General features: G+C 40.5%; 1 protein-coding gene across 3 annotated transcripts in view; it reads right to left on the bottom strand.

The window, feature by feature from the left end:
- zc3h13 (zinc finger CCCH-type containing 13) overlaps positions 1-17,727 on the bottom strand; it is an 84,837-nt gene that overhangs the window by 55,358 nt on the left and 11,752 nt on the right. The window lies entirely within an intron of this gene.

The raw sequence follows: 17,727 nt of genomic DNA, 5'->3' as shown, positions 1-17,727 counted from the left end.
AATTCTTAAGTCTTCTGGGTGGTGAGTTTCAATGAAAACATCCTAGCAGTTTATGAAGAGTAGCGTTTAATGTGATGAGCCACACAACATTTTCAAACGCCCATAAAATCGTAAATATGACAGGTGGCACCATCGTCTTGACAACTTTCATACATACCAACCTGAGGAACATTCCATATGAGAGTGATCAAAATCTGATCAATCCTGGAGGAGGAATAGCGATTTTTGTGAAATTGCACATGACCCCTCTGTAGCCTCATCTATGGTAGGTGGCGCAACCTGGTGAACCATTCTTGTTGGAATAGGTCTTTAGTGTCTTCTGGGTGAGTTTCAGTGAAAATGTCCCAGCAGTATACGAAGAGTAGTGTTTAATGTGATGAGTCACTCAAAAATTTCAGACACCCATAAAATCGTAAATATTACAGATGGCGCCACCGGCTTGACAGCTTTTATGCACACCCACCTGAGGAACATCGTAGGCGAGTTTGATGGAAATCTGATCAATCCTGTAGGAGGAGTAGCGATTTTTGTAAATTGTGGACGGACAACAGACGATGGATGACTGTTGATCGCATAAGCTCATCCAGCCTGGCCTGCAGGCCAGATGAGCAAATAAAAATGATCAAAATTGAATTTTTCCTGCCAATACTTGTACTTGGACACCTCAACCTTAAAAAAAAAATCCATTATACTAAAGTGATATGAAATTGTTTACCTCGGGTATTTTCTAGCCTCGTCTTGTCTTTGTCTAAAAAGATCATGCCAGGTAAAATACACAGCGATAAACGCAGTCAGTCTAAAATCTCCTCACAGTCTGATCAACGTGGACATAATCCAAATCAATTCAGTTTGTAATCAGATCACAGCTGTCAAAATATCAGCAATGTTCCTGCACGGTCATCCTCAAAACAGAGATCGCCACACAGGGGTTTTAAAAGGTTTAAATGAAAGATAAAGGTGGGGTTTACATTAGACCGTATCAGCGGATCATCAGATTAACGTTTTTAAAACGATTAGTGTGCACACAGCAACGCCAATACACGATTTGCGTGCACACAGCAACGCCAATACACGGATACGCTCGGCTCCGCAGGCATCCTGCGCTCCAAATCACTCCGCCCTGAACAGCGAGTGCCCTCTGGAGGGTGCGCACTCCGGCCCTGCGCAGCTCACAGAGCGCGCGAGTGAAGCACACGAGCAGTGATTCGGGACTGAGCCGCTGTGTGTGTGATCCCAGTGCATGTCAGGCATGCGCGTCACTTACCACTTGCAAGTGGAAGGATGGCAAGCCTAAAGACCATCATAACTACACAATGGGCAGTATTTGCATCAGTATTTGCAGTATTTTCATACTTTTATACTCTTTAATGAAAGGTGATACAAGGCGGAAGTCCGCACCGTTTTTCAGCAGTCGCGTCACATGACCAACGCCAGCGAATCAGGAAGGTGGATGTCACAGTGACGTTGTCCAATGATGACGCCAGCTAGAGCTCAGCACAGCGTATCCGCGTATTCTCAATGTTTACACAGCACCGGACCAGACACGATCTGGATTGAATACGTGGACCCTGGCGGATTCCCATTTCCCGGCGTTTTAATGTAAACAGACAGTGCATCCGCGAAGAAAACGAGACAGATACGGTCTAATGTAAACTTGGCCTAAATGAGTACAGTGGTGCTTGAAAGTTTGTGAACCCTTTAGAATTTTCTATATTTCTGCATAAATATGACCTAAAACATCATCAGATTTTCACACAAGTCCTAAAAGTAGATAAAGAGAACCCAGTTAAACAAATGAGACAAAATATTATACTTGGTCATTTATTTGTTGAGGAAAATGATCCAATATTACATATCTGTGAGTGGCAAAAGTACGTGAACCTTTGCTTTCAGTATCTGGTGTGACCCCCTTGTGCAGCAATAACTGCAACTAAACGTTTCCGGTAACTGTTGATCAGTCCTGCACACCGGCTTGGAGGAATTTTAGCCCGTTCCTCCGTACAGAACAGCTTCAACTCTGGGATGTTGGTGGGTTTCCTCACATGAACTGCTCGCTTCAGGTCCTTCCACAACATTTCCATTGGATTAAGGTCAGGACTTTGACTTGGCCATTCCAAAGCATTAACTTTATTCTTCTTTAACCATTCTTTGGTAGAACGACTTGTGTGCTTAGGGTCGTTGTCTTGCTGCATGACCCACCTTCTCTTGAGATTCAGTTCATGGACAGGTGTCCTGACAGTTTCCTTTAGAATTTCGCTGGTATAATCCAGAATTCATTGTTCCATCAATGATGGCAAGCCGTCCTGGCCCAGATGCAGCAAAACAGGCCCAAGCCATGATACTACCACCTCCATGTTTCACAGATGGGATAAGGTTCTTATGCTGGAATGCAGTGTTTTCTGTTTGGAGAAAGAAACGCTTCTCATTGAAACCAAAATGTTCTATTTTGGTCTCATCCGTCCACAAAACATTTTTCCAGTAGCCTTCTGGCTTGTCCACGTGATCTTTAGCAAACTGCAGACGAGCAGCAATGTTCTTTTTGGAGAGCAGTAGCTTTCTCCTTGCAACCCTGCCATGTACACCATTGTTGTTCAGTGTTCTCCTGATGGTGGACTCATGAATATTAGCCAATGTGAGAGAGGCCTTCAGTTGCTTAGGAGTTAGCCTGGGGTCCTTTGTGATCTCACTGACTATTACACGCCTTGCTCTCAGAGTGGTCTTTGTTGGTCAACCACTCCTGGGGAGCGCAACAATGGTGTTGAATTTCCTCCATTTGTACACAATCTGTCTGACTGTGGATTGGTGGAGTCCAAACTCTTTAGAGATGGTTTTGTAACCTTTTCCAGCCTGATGAGCATCAACAACGCTTTTTCTGAGGTCCTCAGAAATCTCCTTTGTTCGGGCCATGATACACTTCCACAAACATGTGTTGTGAAGATCAGACTTTGATAGATCCCTGTTCTTTAAATAAAATAGGGTGCCCACTCACACCTGATTGTCATCCCATTGATTGAAAACACCTGACTAATTTCACCTTCAAATTAACTGCTAAACCTAGAGGTTCACATATTTTTGCCACTCACAGATATGTAATATTGGATCATTTTCCTCAATAAATAAATGACCGAGTATAATATTTTTGTCTCATTTGTTTAACTGGGTTCTCTTTATCTACTTTTAGGACTTGTGTGAAAATCTGACGATGTTTTAGGTCATATTTATGCAGAAATATAGAAAATTCTAAAGGGTTCACAAACTTTCAAGCACCACTGTATTTAGTCAACAGTAAAGAAGGGAATGAATTATTTCCTTCGTGCTATAAGTATAAAAAGTGATCAGTGGAGTGAAGAGGAGATGACAACGAGTTGCGTTTAAACACCGTGAGTGACTTTTACCTCAGATGAGACGAGACTGATGTGGAGATTTTATATCCTAAATGTAACCATGCACACATGCCTTGATGCCATCAGGCCAAGAAAAAAATAATTGTTTGTTTCCGGTTACCCGACCGACCGTTTAAAAAATGCCCCGACCCTAGACTTTTTTGTTAGATGTTTAAAAAAAAAAAAAAAAGTATTTTCACCGACCAACAATAAATTTTGAAAAAAAAAATATATCTGCATTACGATTTGCATAATATTGTCGATCTGACAAGTGACTAATTCTAAAACGCATGTATTGGACAAGAAACACTCATTGATTTCTCACGGCCTCAATCTGACGTCATGACCTCTTTCCGGGAAACTCCGGCTTGTGTTGCACAAAACGCTAGGCATCATGGCGGCCAACGAAGTGTTCTCGATTACCGTGATCGGTTGCGACCACACGGAAGATTGTAAGACAATAAGTTCATTTTATAAGTTTTCAACTGTAAAAGAACTCTACGAACATTATCATCCTCCGCTGGACGAGTCATGCAAACAGTATACGCACAGCGCCCAGGCTAACGGCGGTATCGATATCACGATGTTCTTTGTATTCATATTAAACATACAAGTTCACAAAATAGTGTTCCTAATAAAGTTAAGGTTCAACATCTGTAGTTATTATGTTTATAGTTCCTTTCAGCGTCCGAGCACTCCATATTTTATCCATGGGCTCCGAATCCTGTATTCCACAAGCTTCACTGGTTTTCTTAGGCCTGGTTCTGGATGGTTGAGTCACAGAATGACACTTCCCCACTATGTGCCACTGTTTGTCCCACACCTAAAATTTATTTAAAAAAAAAAAAAAAACCTACCTACCCGGTATTTTGTGTGATAAAAAAATAAAAAGACCTACCTACCCACCCTATTTTTTTTCAAGATGTAATAGGAAACAATTATTTTTTTCTTGGCCTCATATAAACAACAATTTGGTTTATGAGGATTGTATTTTGATTCATATGTAACCACACACACACACCTTGATGTAATCGCATAAGCAGTAATGTGGTTTATAATGATTATATATTAATTCGAAGCCAAGTATGTTGATTTTCAGTAAAGAATAAATGAAGTTAATTCTATTAAAAGTAATAAATTGGTTTATGAATGATCATAATTACAGTAAAATACAGCAAAACACAGGCTTAGCTAGTGAGCCATGCAGCCGTGTTTCACACGGCCAGTTCTCAAAAAACATGGCCATAAATCCCCAAACACGGCCTACAAATTTTATACCAACCCGTGCTAACCAAAATTTTGTTGTTTTGTGAAGTAATTTCGTGCATTTCTGTGGACGTTTTTGTTGACGGTCAGCGGTTTCCCAGGGCGTGCCCAACGTGCGTGCTTTCCATATATGGAAGTTAAATCAAGAAAATCAAATCTACTGCCAAAAATGTAGCGTTCTTATCGGTCAGACTTCGAAATGAGGCTTGAATGGAAGCAAAATACTACGAGTTTTGAGAGCTTCGCCAGCGAAGCTCGGCAGGTTTAGAATGAGTAGGTCGTGCATTTAGATAAAGATCTTCGCAAGTTTATCATCATACAAACATGATAAACATATTGACAGAAACTTTACACTTCCCTCTGTGCCCACTGCCAAATAATATTATAGTTTTTAAATGACCTAAATTAGATGAAACATAAAACTTGTCCCCTTCCTCAGTCGCACCGGACTCAGCGCCGGGAGCCCACTTCCGCATTCATAAAAGACTGTTCCCATGGTAACGGCACAATAATCATTTTCAATCTTTCGCCAAGATTTGCATTATCGTAAATAGTACTTTCATAAACTACCATTATTACTGAATTTTTTGTATTGTTTACAGGATTTACATTTCAGGTAACTACAGGAAAACTTCCTTTCATTTGTAACTTAATTTCACTTATTTTCAACTCCTCTTTACTGCACTTTGACAGAATCAAAATGATTCCTAACATTTTGTGATGTAACATTTGCATTATGTATATTTCGTAAAATCAAAACTTGTTAAAAGGTATCTATTGTTTTCACTTGTGCGTGTGTGTATATTATATTTCATAATATTAATCTTCAGAGTTGGCTGAATCTCATTTGTCATCTTTACTAAAGATGTATTCTGCGTAAGAGGACTCGATTATTTTGTTTTTTTGTCTTAAATGCACTAGAAATTATAATTTAAGGTTTCTGCTTTTTTTTGCAGGAATTTGTAGATGATTTTAGTGATAATTACAGTGATTTGTAAAGTTCTGGTTTATGAATAAGAAGCTACATTTAAACTGTTATAACATTTTATTAAGTTAGTAAATAAATAAAATGTGTTAAATGCCTAATAAAATATAATTCACAATTAAAATTAATGCTCTTTCATTTCTTTTTAAGGCAGCTCCAGAAGTCACCAGATTACACCAAAAAAAGATGAAATTTTAGACGGTTAGAGCACAGGCTTGAACCATGGTGCAAGTATTGGATCTCATCATCAAGTTTTCAAATTTCTGTGAAAAACCGGGGTGACGCAAATACTCCCGGGATTTTTTGTCTGGGTTTACTCCCATAGGTCCGCTGCGTTCTGCAACACTAGGGGCGGCACTGAGAGCCACGCGGACGGTCTTCCAAGTTATGGCTTGCTGAAAATCATTAAAAAAATGTGCTTTGGAGCAACTTTGATGCCCCATATCTCCACATTAAAGCACACCAGATCTTTCAAATTTTCTTACTTATTACTCATGTTATAGTACTCTTTAGGCAACTAGGTATGTGTTCAAAAGAAAATCAAACTTTGATTTATTAGGCTTTAAAAATAAAAAAATTTAAAAAAAAAAATTTGCGCCTATAATTCAAATGCATATTACAAATGTATGACAAGGTCTACCACAAAAACAATTATACCACTGGAAAGAGCTTGTTTTGATTAGCAAATGCACAAAATATGAAGTTGGTACCCTAAACCAAACTATAAGTATTGAACACATACCTAGTTGCCTAAAGAGTACAACAACATGAGTAATAAGTAAGAAAATTTGAAAGATCTGGTGTGCCTCAATGTGGAGATATGGGGCGTCAAAGTTGCTCCAAAGCACATGTTTTTATGATTTTCAGCAAGCCATAACTTGGCAAATATTGAACTGTGAACTTTCTATTTTAATATTTAAAAGGCATCTGGCATTGAAGAACAATCCTTGAAAAATTCATGCATCTTGCATGAATAGTTTAAAAGTAATGACTTCTGGAAGTTAGGTCCGTTTTCCGTAGCACACGTTTCAACAGTGAAATTGGGGCCACACCCCTTTTTTAAGCCCCTATATCTCAAACTAATGACGGTACAAGCCTAAAATTTTGTACACTATTTATTGGGCACACTGACGATATTTCCAGAAAGTATGAAGCAAATCTGAGATGGTCAGTGGCGAGGCCTCTGGTGATTTCACATGGATTGACCCAAATACCTGGTCTCACACCACTCTCACGCCTCCTCTGCCTTTTCATCATTCATCACTGCCTTGGATGAAGTTCTCAGATTTTGACACAACTTTCTGTCAACAGCATCACGAAGGAAGCCTTTCTTCTTGAATAGTTCTGCAGTAGTCTTCCCATGCTTTAATTTCACCAGTTCTGCGTGTTTCTTTCCCTGCACATGATCGACCAAGCGTGTTCTTCCTCCCGATCCGTATTTTACCTCCTGATGTCATAACTTGCGGTACGCCTTGCCTGGTTCCTTGATCTTTCAGGTGGGTTCATAAAGATATTCGTTTCCGACATTAAATTCCAGCCGCCGCCAAGTCCACGGATTCTCGATACCGTTTCCCTTGTCTACTTTTTTCACATCGTCATTATCACCATCCTCCCTCTGTACAATGTCTCACCGCGACACGGGCATACCGAAAAAATCTTTTATCATCACTTAAATCGCAAACTACTGTATAATGTCAACAAGTGTTTGAAAAGCGTAACCAGAAAATGGTAAGAAAGAAATGGTGCTATGTCGTAAAATGGTCTACAATGTATGTATAACTTGTACAACCCCGATTCCAAAAAAGTTGGGACAAAGTACAAATTGTAAATAAAAATGGAATGCAATAATTTACAAATCTCAAAAACTGATTTTGTATTCACAATAGAACATGGACAACATAAATGTCGAAAGTGAGACATTTTGAAATTTCATGCCAAATATTGGCTCATTTGAAATTTCATGACAGCAACACATCTCAAAGTTGGGACAGGGGCAATAAGAGGCTGGAAAAGTTAAAGGTACAAAAAAGGAACAGCTGGAGGACCAAATTGCAACTTATTAGGTCAATTGGCAATAGGTCATTAATATGACTGGGTATAAAAAGAGCATCTTGGAGTGGCAGCGGCTCTCAGAAGTAAAGATGGGAAGAGGATCACCAATCCCCCTAATTCTGCGCCGACAAATAGTGGAGCAATATCAGAAAGGAGTTCGACAGTGTAAAATTGCAAAGAGTTTGAACATATCATCATCTACAGTGCATAATATCATCAAAAGATTCAGAGAATCTGGAAGAATCTCTGTGCGTAAGGGTCAAGGCCGGAAAACCATACTGGGTGCCCATGATCTTCGGGCCCTTAGACGGCACTGCATCACATACAGGCATGCTTTTGTATTGGAAATCACAAAATGGGTTCAGGAATATTTCCAGAGAACATTATCTGTGAACACAATTCACCGTGCCATCCGCCGTTGCCAGCTAAAACTCTATAGTTCAAAGAAGAAGCCGTATCTAAACACGATCCAGAAGCGCAGACGTCTTCTCTGGGCCAAGGCTCATTTAAAATGGACTGTGGCAAAGTGGAAAACTGTTCTGTGGTCAGACGAATCAAAATTTGAAGTTCTTTATGGAAATCAGGGACGCCGTGTCATTCGGACTAAAGAGGAGAAGGACGACCCGAGTTGTTATCAGCGCTCAGTTCAGAAGCCTGCATCTCTGATGGTATGGGGCTGCATTAGTGCGTGTGGCATGGGCAGCTTACACATCTGGAAAGACACCATCAATGCTGAAAGGTATATCCAGGTTCTAGAGCAACATATGCTCCCATCCAGACGACGTCTCTTTCAGGGAAGACCTTGCATTTTCCAACATGACAATGCCAAACCACATACTGCATCAATTACAGCATCATGGCTGCGTAGAAGAAGGGTCCGGGTACTGAACTGGCCAGCCTGCAGTCCAGATCTTTCACCCATAGAAAACATTTGGCGCATCATAAAATGGAAGATACGACAAAAAAGACCTAAGACAGTTGAGCAACTAGAATCCTACATTAGACAAGAATGGGTTAACATTCCTATCCCTAAACTTGAGCAACTTGTCTCCTCAGTCCCCAGACGTTTACAGACTGTTGTAAAGAGAAAAGGGGATGTCTCACAGTGGTAAACATGGCCTTGTCCCAACTTTTTTGAGATGTGTTGTTGTCATGAAATTTAAAGTCACCTAATTTTTCTCTTTAAATGATACATTTTCTCAGTTTAAACATTTGATATGTCATCTATGTTCTATTCTGAATAAAATATGGAATTTTGAAACTTCCACATCATTGCATTCTGTTTTTATTTACAATTTGTACTTTGTCCCAACTTTTTTGGAATCGGGGTTGTACGATGTCGTAAAATACAGACACACCAGATATCAGATTTTCCCCCCATCCAGTAAACAATGTACTGGTTGGCGATTACAGTCCCCAACCATTAGCAGAGTGCCCCCATCCCCTACATTTTTTTTTTTTTTTGCAAAAATGGTATTTTTGTGATCAAATCCATGGAATTCTGCAACTCCACGGATTTTTCACAGCCCTGTACAGCACAAGCTCCACAGCTGCAATGTGCATTTTCTTTTTTTAATCCTATGTTGTAGTGGACTGGCCAAGGCCATGAGTGTTGTGTTAATTTCCACCCACAGCCTGCATCAACCCTTAACCTGATTTAGCCCCAGTCATTTTGAATCATGTATTGTATGCTCTAAATGCTGTCTTGTTCAAGACGTACCATTTCTTATCATCATATGTTTTGATTCTTTCTACCTTGACCATTCAATACTGGAAAATGTGGCTCAGTTGATACAAAATATGAGAAGCGTGAGATGTACTGCCCAATAGAAAATGTTGAAGTGGTATGGCGTGACATGTTAATCAATGAAATGATTTGTACTGCAGTTGTCATGGACAGTTTTGCACTCAAGTTTCCATCAATGAAGAGTTATAACATCAACGAAACAGACTTCATGATAACATTTAACAGTTTTAACATCACGTTGTCTGTTATCACCCAAATGAGGATGGGTTCCCTTTTGAGTCTGGTTCCTCTCGAGGTTTCCTCCTCATAGAATAGAATATCTTTGTCACTATACACATGTACAATGAGATTAAAGCATCTCCAATAACAGTGCAAAACAACGTGTAGAGTGAGTGAGAGAGAGAGAGAGAGAGAGAGAGAGAGAGAGAGAGAGAGAGAGAGGGAGAAAAAAAAGGGGGGGGGGGGGGGGGGGAGTGTGTAAGGGGGGTAAGGTGCACAGTCCTGAGGTGTGTGTGTTGTTTTACACATTATGGAGTGAGGTATTGCTCATTGCACATATAAATTATTGCACAGAGAGAGTCACATTATAAAATAAAATATTACACATTTATGAAGTATTGCAAGGTAAGGTAGGTGCACAGACTTGGTGTGTGTAAGGTGCACAGTCCTGAGGTGTATGTGCTGTGTGTAAGGTGCACAGTCCTGAGGTGAGGTGAATGTGTTGTGTTTCACATTATGGAGTGAGGTATTGCACATTATAAAAGTATTGCACAGAGTCCCTTATAAAAGTACTGCACATTATAAATTATTGCACGAAGAGAGTCACATAGTAAAATAGACTATAAAAAGTCAGAGCATATCCAAGTTCAGGGCGGTTATGGCTTTTGGAAAGAAGCTCTTTTTGAATCGGTTTGTCTTTGTCCTGATGCACCTGTAGCGCCTCCCTGAGGGCAACAGGTCGAACAGATCAAAGCCAGGGTGGGAGCTGTCCTTGATAATGTTTTTAGCTCTGCTAAGGCAGCGGGAGGTTTAACTGTCCATCAGGGAGGAAAGAGGGCAGCCAATGATCTTCTGTGCTGCCTTAACTACCCTCTGGAGCCTCTCCCTGTCTACAGCAGTGCAGCTGCCGTACCATACTGTAATACAGTACGTCAGCAGGCTCTCGATGGATGAGCGGTAGAAGGTCAGCAGCAGGTTGGAGAGAGTTTTTCCTTGCCACCGTCGCCACAGGCTTGCTCATTGGGGATAGATTAGGGATAAAATTAGCTCATGTTTAAAGCATGTACGCAGAACCATGGCCTCACTTTCATTTATAAATGCCTTGAGACCTCAAGAATGGCACAGGAATAGTTTTAAGCGTTAACAATAAATCTAACATAGTAATTTTTACGATTAAAGTGACTCATATAGGTAGCGGTCTGAGTGAATGGCTTTGACGTCCGTAACGTCACAGCAGGAAGTCTATCGGTCTCATCGCCATTTCCGCTATACTAAAACACAGAGCTGACTGCAACTCCAATCCTCCATTTTGAGCCAATTTATCGCCATGCCACGTAGATGTGCCAGCAACACGACAGAAGGTGGATTTACGTTGCATTCATGGCCCAAGAATGTTCAAACTGCAAAGATTTGGACGCGTTCTGCGAGAAGTTCACGGGCACATTGGGTGCCTATGAAGTGGTCTCTCCTCTGCTCTGCACATTTTACTGAAGACTCGTACGAGACCTCGGATCTGTTGAGGAGCGTTGGCTATAAGCCCGTATTGAAAGAGGGTGCAGTACCAAAAATTAAAGGAAAAGAAAACTACAAGGAAAAAAATTTTTTTTTTTTAAAGGAAAGTGAGTTCAGTTGCACCAGTTCTCCCGGAGTGTGAGCTGAGGGTTGTTGGTAAAACCCGGGACGGAACAGGACGGGACATATCGCTCGGGCAGTGACCTCCCTGCAGTTGTTGCTAAAACCGGTGAGGTTCCGTTCCATTCCGGGTTTTAGTAATTGCTTGAGCCGAGCAGTAATGGCGGAGTACTTAGTATGGAGAAAATGGAGAATGAGTGGACCAGCCATCTGATTTCTCTGCTGGATATGCTCGCCTCAGCAGCAATATCTCGCCTTTACGTGGAAGAAGTGAACGAACGGAGAACTGAACGAACAACTGAAAGTCAGATTGTTTCAAAGCAATCGGCCACAAGGTCGGCCTTCGAGAAGCGAGAACACAGACGGGTAAGCTCCGACTCTCATTTGGATACAAAAAACATTGTTTACCTGCATTTAGATTAATCCATGTAACTTGTATTGTGTGTTTAAGTTCCCGGTATGAGATTATTTAATTTGCTTCAGAACGTGATTGTCTCAGTTCATCTGATTATTTAATGAGCCTTTTACGTTTTATCAGTGAAAATGCATGCATGTACATGTATGTTGCATAAGTTATAACACCCATCCTGTTTTAATGAGAGTCAACCCACAATCAATGAAGTCAAATCAGTCTTAGTTGAGCAAGTCAGTAACCGTATTTCTTACTTTCACCATAATTTTTTTATTAATAGGACTTTGGTCTATAGCTGTAAAAGGCCTCAACCTTAAAGTACATATCACGGGTAAATTCAGGCGCAAGATCAATGTAATTCTCCTATTTTATAGTAAACTTTGGTCAAATATCTGTCACATTTTGCATTTTGTGCAATTTTTTTTACTTTGCGCAATACCAGAAAAATTGAGTTGAAATCAAGCCATTTGAGGCGAATTGGTCCGCCTCTGAAAAAAACTCCACATTTGGATTTCCTGGCAAACGTTGATTTTCGTGACGTCGCGTGCGAGACGCCTCCCTCTGAATCCTATGTCAGCGCTGTTTTGTTTATGAGAAAACGACCTGGTGTTTTTTTGCAAATTTCTTCAGCGTAATTATTAAAATGGTTAACAGATGTATCGTAGGAGGGTGTAACAACACCAATCTTGATGGGATTAGTACTCATCGTTTCCCAAAAGACCGGACAATGAGAGAGAAATGGGAGCGCTTGGCCTACACAGGCTGTGCACTGAAACCGTGCAAGCTCGCGCAGCCTGCTGGCCAGGGCAGGAATTTCAATTTGGGCTTGCGCCCTTGGAAAAAAATATCTGCTGTAAGGCCACAGTGGCCTTGATGCCCTGCGGTTTGTAGTCTGCCTCGTGACTGCCAATAGGCTTTAACATCACCTGCGTCTATTGAGGAAAAAAAAACACGTCTTTTGATGACATTCTGGATTCTTATTGGGCAACTCATCAGTGGTGGATCGGACTCGAGCCTGGCATGAACCGCTCTGATGTGCTATAATTAGGGATGTCCCGATCAGGTTTTTTTGCCCTCCGATCCGATACCGATCATTTGATTTTGAGTATCTGCCGATACCGAGTCCCGATCCGATACTTCTTATAATCCATAAAAAATAAAGACGAGGAAAGAAACGGATCCAGGATGTTCCTCATTTTTTATTTAACACCTTATTTTAACATCCAACAACTCCGTTAGCAAACAGAGCACTTACGTGAGGCAGTTTGAACAATAAATAACAAATTAAAAAAATAACCTTAAAATACCTGGCAGGAATGTAAACAAATAAAAAAAAAATAAAGTGCCACAGTGCCAGTAATTTGCTTTTAAGAACGCATCTCACAGTGGTGTACAGTAATTTCAATTAGGGATGTCCCGATCCGATCACGTGATCGGAAATCGGGCCCGATCACATGGTTTCAGACTCGATCGGAATCGGGCATTGCCTCCCGATCAGAGATCGGATATATATCTATGTAATATATTCTCATTTTTAACACATCAATAGCTATGCGTTGGCACAGAGTGAGACCAGACCTCTTGTCTCAACACAGCAACATCAACGCGTGCGGCATGACATCACTTTGTAGCGGAGACGCTATTGGTTATTGGCTGCCTGTTGCCGGCAAAGTTGAACACGGAAGCAGTTCGAAGCGGAAAGCAAAGAATGAGATTTTTTTTTTTTTTTTCGTTGGATGACAAAAGAAACGGGCTCAAACCTGAAAGGGTAGAAATGCTTGTTTTCATCAAGAAAAACGTTCATTTCCTTAATTGAAATTACTGTACACCACTGTGAGATGCGTTCTTAAAAGCAAATTACTGGCACTGTGGCACTTTATTTTTTTTTTATTTGTTTACATTCCTGCCAGGTATTTTAAGGTTATTTTTTTAATTTGTTATTTATTGTTCAAACTGCCTCACGTAAGTGCTCTGTTTGCTAACGGAGTTGTTGGATGTTAAAATAAGGTGTTAAATAAAAAATGAGGAACATCCTGGATCCGTTTCTTTCCTCGTCTTTATTTTTTATGGATTATAAGAAGTATCGGATCGGGACTCGGTATCGGCAGATACTCAAAATCAAATGATCGGTATCGGATCGGAGGGCAAAAAAACCTGATCGGGACATCCCTAATTTCAATTAAGGAAATGAACGTTTTTCTTGATGAAAACAAGCATTTCTACCCTTTCAGGTTTGAGCCCGTTTCTTTTGTCATCCAACGAAAAAAAAAAATGATCTCATGCTTTGCTTTCCGCTTATAACTGCTTCCGTGTTCAACTTTGCCGGCAACAGGCAGCCAATAACCAATAGCGTCTCCGCTACAAAGTGATGTCATGCCGCACGCGTTGATGTTGCTGTGTTGAGACAAGAGGTCTGGTCTCACTCTGTGCCAATGCATAGCTATTGATGTGTTAAAAATGAGAATATATTATATAGATATATATCCGATCCCTGATCGGGAGGCAATGCCCGATTCCGATCGAGTCTGAAACCATGTGATCGGGCCCGATTTCCGATCACGTGATCGGATCGGGACATCCCTAGCTATAATGACACCAATTTATCACCAGCCAACCAGGAGACTTAATCAAACGCATCCCCCGTCCACTTGTGTCCGCGTCTGAGACGCTGAATTTTCACAGAAGAAGGGAAGAAGTTGACTGAGGCAAGACTGTGTAATAAATTAACAAACGAATAAGATAGGAATTTCAACATATAGGGCTTAAGTTTGTTACCGTTAAATAAGCATTGCTTGTACAGTAACGTTACGTCGTTACAACGTTGACCCACTTTTAACGCGCCGAGTACCGACTGTAGCCGGTAACAAATGCTAATTAGCTTGCTGTCAAGTTTTTCCTTTGTCGAGCTTTAAGCGTAAGGTCATGGATGTTACTACTGCTTGTTCCTGCTGTAATATGATACATGATATGTGCTGCTGTCTGTTCATAGCCACTTTTTTAATCTATGCAGTTAGCATTGTTTTGTTACTAGCATTGCACGTTTCTTTTTGCTGTTTAACCGAAGTGTAACTGCTGCCATCTTGATGAGATCACCATCGCAAGAGATTCTCACATTGTTTTTGGCGTCATTACAACATTAACATATACTTTTATTCATTTACCCCCCAGTAATAGTTATGCCAAGCAAGGAGCGGAGGGAGAGGTGCCGTTAAAAAAAAAAAACGTTGAAGATGCAGCTAAAAACTGCAAAACAATGGACGCTTTTTTCAAGAGGTGAGTGGTAGCTTAATTGTGATTCAAGAGGCAACAAGATATTGTAGTTTGTTTGTTCGCTATCTAACAACACACCAAAAGTGAAATTCAGGGAATCAGTTTATCATGCACACTCCATAAATATTTAGGCCATATACAGTATTTAACCCTCTGGATCCCAGAGCCTGCCGGTGGGCTCAAAATACTACTTATTTTTAAATGATTTGAATTTATAAACACTTTCATCCAAAAGCTGAAAAGACTGGCAGAGATGCCAACCTTTCAATAAACAGATCTGTAGTACGGGGCCGAAGAATCTGTAGTTTTCGTATTGTCCGCTGTGCCGGACAGAAATATCGCAGTTGCAAACCGTGCATTGTGTGAAATACATCCCCTTTCGCCAGTGCTTAATTTGTGAAGTGGGAGGTCCCGGAACACAGGAGGTGGCAGTTACAGACAGTAATATGTCGTGATATGTGATAAAATATTATTTTTATTAGGCTATATATTAAATTATATATTAAATTTATCTTCTAAAATAACAGACTGTACTCATATCACAACCAGTTTATTTCACCATTGGAGATCAGATTACACAAGGCGCCATACCATAAATCCGGGGACCCGGGTTCGATTCCGACCTGCGTCATTTTCCGAGCCCCAGGGCTCGAAATTAACTTTTTTTCTTTGTGTCCCCCAGTGGTCCCGAATTCTGTGTTGTATTGTCCCGAATGGAAGCAATAGTGTCCCCATTTTTTTCCTCTCTGAAATAACCAGTGGTTAATATTATCATATGAAGTTACTATTATATTTGTAACTATGCGATTTTGAACCCTTTATATCATTTTTACAATAAGTCACAAGACACAAGCGACACATGTCCTATGCATCATCTACTTCAAAATTACAGTTATTGCATTTTCAGTTTATTAAACTTTGGCGATCTCACTGTATGAATAGATACCCGTTTATTTAAAGGGGCCAACTAGCTCATTCAGAAAATGTTTCAACTCCCTACATCTGCAGTACACTTTAGCTGAAAATAAGACCCCTTTTATGTTCATTTCATCTACTTATACCTTGAATATCTGTTGGCACTTATAAGGCCAACTTATAATTTTCACCATTACCGTTATCCATTTTTATGAACTTTCGCTGCCGAAACGTGGGTGCAAATGTTAGCAACATCAACATAGCGGCAGGTCCGAGCCTAGTTGTGCTGCTGACTGACTAAACTTTCTGAACTAGAAAGACACCAAGAAAACTCACTTATTCTGTTGAACGGTATCTTCCGTCAATATCATCCACATCATTCCTGTTGTATTTTATAACGTGTCTAACAGTGTTCATTAAGTTCATTCAGTTGCTAGCGTTGCCTGCAGACCAGGCGATGACACTTTGGATCCTGAAGGTCCCGGAGACGTTATGTCTGGGCTTTCAGTTTCTTCCCCGCGGTCGGTCCGCTTCAACCACTTCAGCATTTTTGTTCTGGCGAGAGTCGGCGCAGCGCGTGCGGTAGCAATTCCATTCCAAGTCCATATAATGCGGACTCCGGCCGAAGATTCTAGAACAGAATGCGTTGCTCTGTAGCCTACGGATGCAGGTGCATCGAAAGTGTAGCTACTATGTATTTTTCGCTGTTAACGTTTTAAAATTAAAATTGACAAATTAGGTGAATGTCTACGTATGTGTTACGGCTTTGTAAATAATATTAATGTAGAACTTTTTTTCTAGATCTATTTTTTTCCATTGTCCCGGGATTGTCCCAGATATGATAATTTTGTGTCCCGATGACATTTTTTATGGTCCCCGGGACATCGGGACACCGTTAGTTTCGAGCGCTGCCGAGCCCTCCCTGTTTTTCTCCTGCTCATTTCCTGTCTCTACACTGTCCTATCCAATAAAGGTGGAAAAAGCCCAAAAAAGAGAATAATTTAAAAGCAGTGCCAGCAAACGTAAGTTTAGTTAAGAAATAAAGGGTTTACAAAACAAGCTGGAGAATTCATTTTAAACATTTTAGTAAGCTTTCTTGTTTTTTTGCCATTTTTTCCACAGCGCAAGCTAACGGCTACAAAAAACCCGGTGTTCTATTGAGCGGAAGTATACACCCCATGTCCCCCCTCTCTTCCCCTTTCGCATAGATTTTGTGGATGTCATAGGAGAGAAAATCAACAACAGATATCAAAATCAAAACCGAACAAATTTTTATTTACTTATTTATTTAATTTATTGTTTGATTTTTTTTTTCCCTTCGTGATGGTCACGGAGGTGATCTGATCCATTTAAATAGCTGCCGAAACACCGAATGAAATGAAAATAGCTGCCGGATCCGACGACGGAGGTTCCGGATCTTGTTCCGGCTCAAATTAAGCCCTGCCTTTCGCGAAGGAACAATACACGGCCATGTTGCTGTATATTTATCATTAAATTTCTGGTTATTCTTGCTCGGCTTCTCCATTGTCGGACGGCACTATCACAAATTTTGATTGGTCGAGAAGCGAATAGCAACCAATCAGCGACGACGTATCACGAAAGCTTTGAATGATTCCCGCGGATTTCATCCTTCCGAAAATGCGGAACGGATCGAATTTTCTTCGATCATGGCGGAGTTCAACGTACCAAACAAAAATGCGGAACGAACTGATTTTTTTCCGATCACTGCGAAATTCGTAGTTTCGAATTAACTAGTCGTAGTGGTGCAAAAGTGGCAGAAAATCGTATAAAATATGAAAATTTCATAGTGGTTGGTATCTCTGGACTGGCGAAATCGTCAGAGATT

The sequence above is a fragment of the Neoarius graeffei genome, chromosome 18 (genome assembly GCF_027579695.1).
Source record: "Neoarius graeffei isolate fNeoGra1 chromosome 18, fNeoGra1.pri, whole genome shotgun sequence".
NCBI lineage: Eukaryota > Metazoa > Chordata > Actinopteri > Siluriformes > Ariidae > Neoarius > Neoarius graeffei.
Note: the sequence above shows the minus strand (reverse complement) of the source record. Positions and strands in the feature narration are given on the sequence as shown.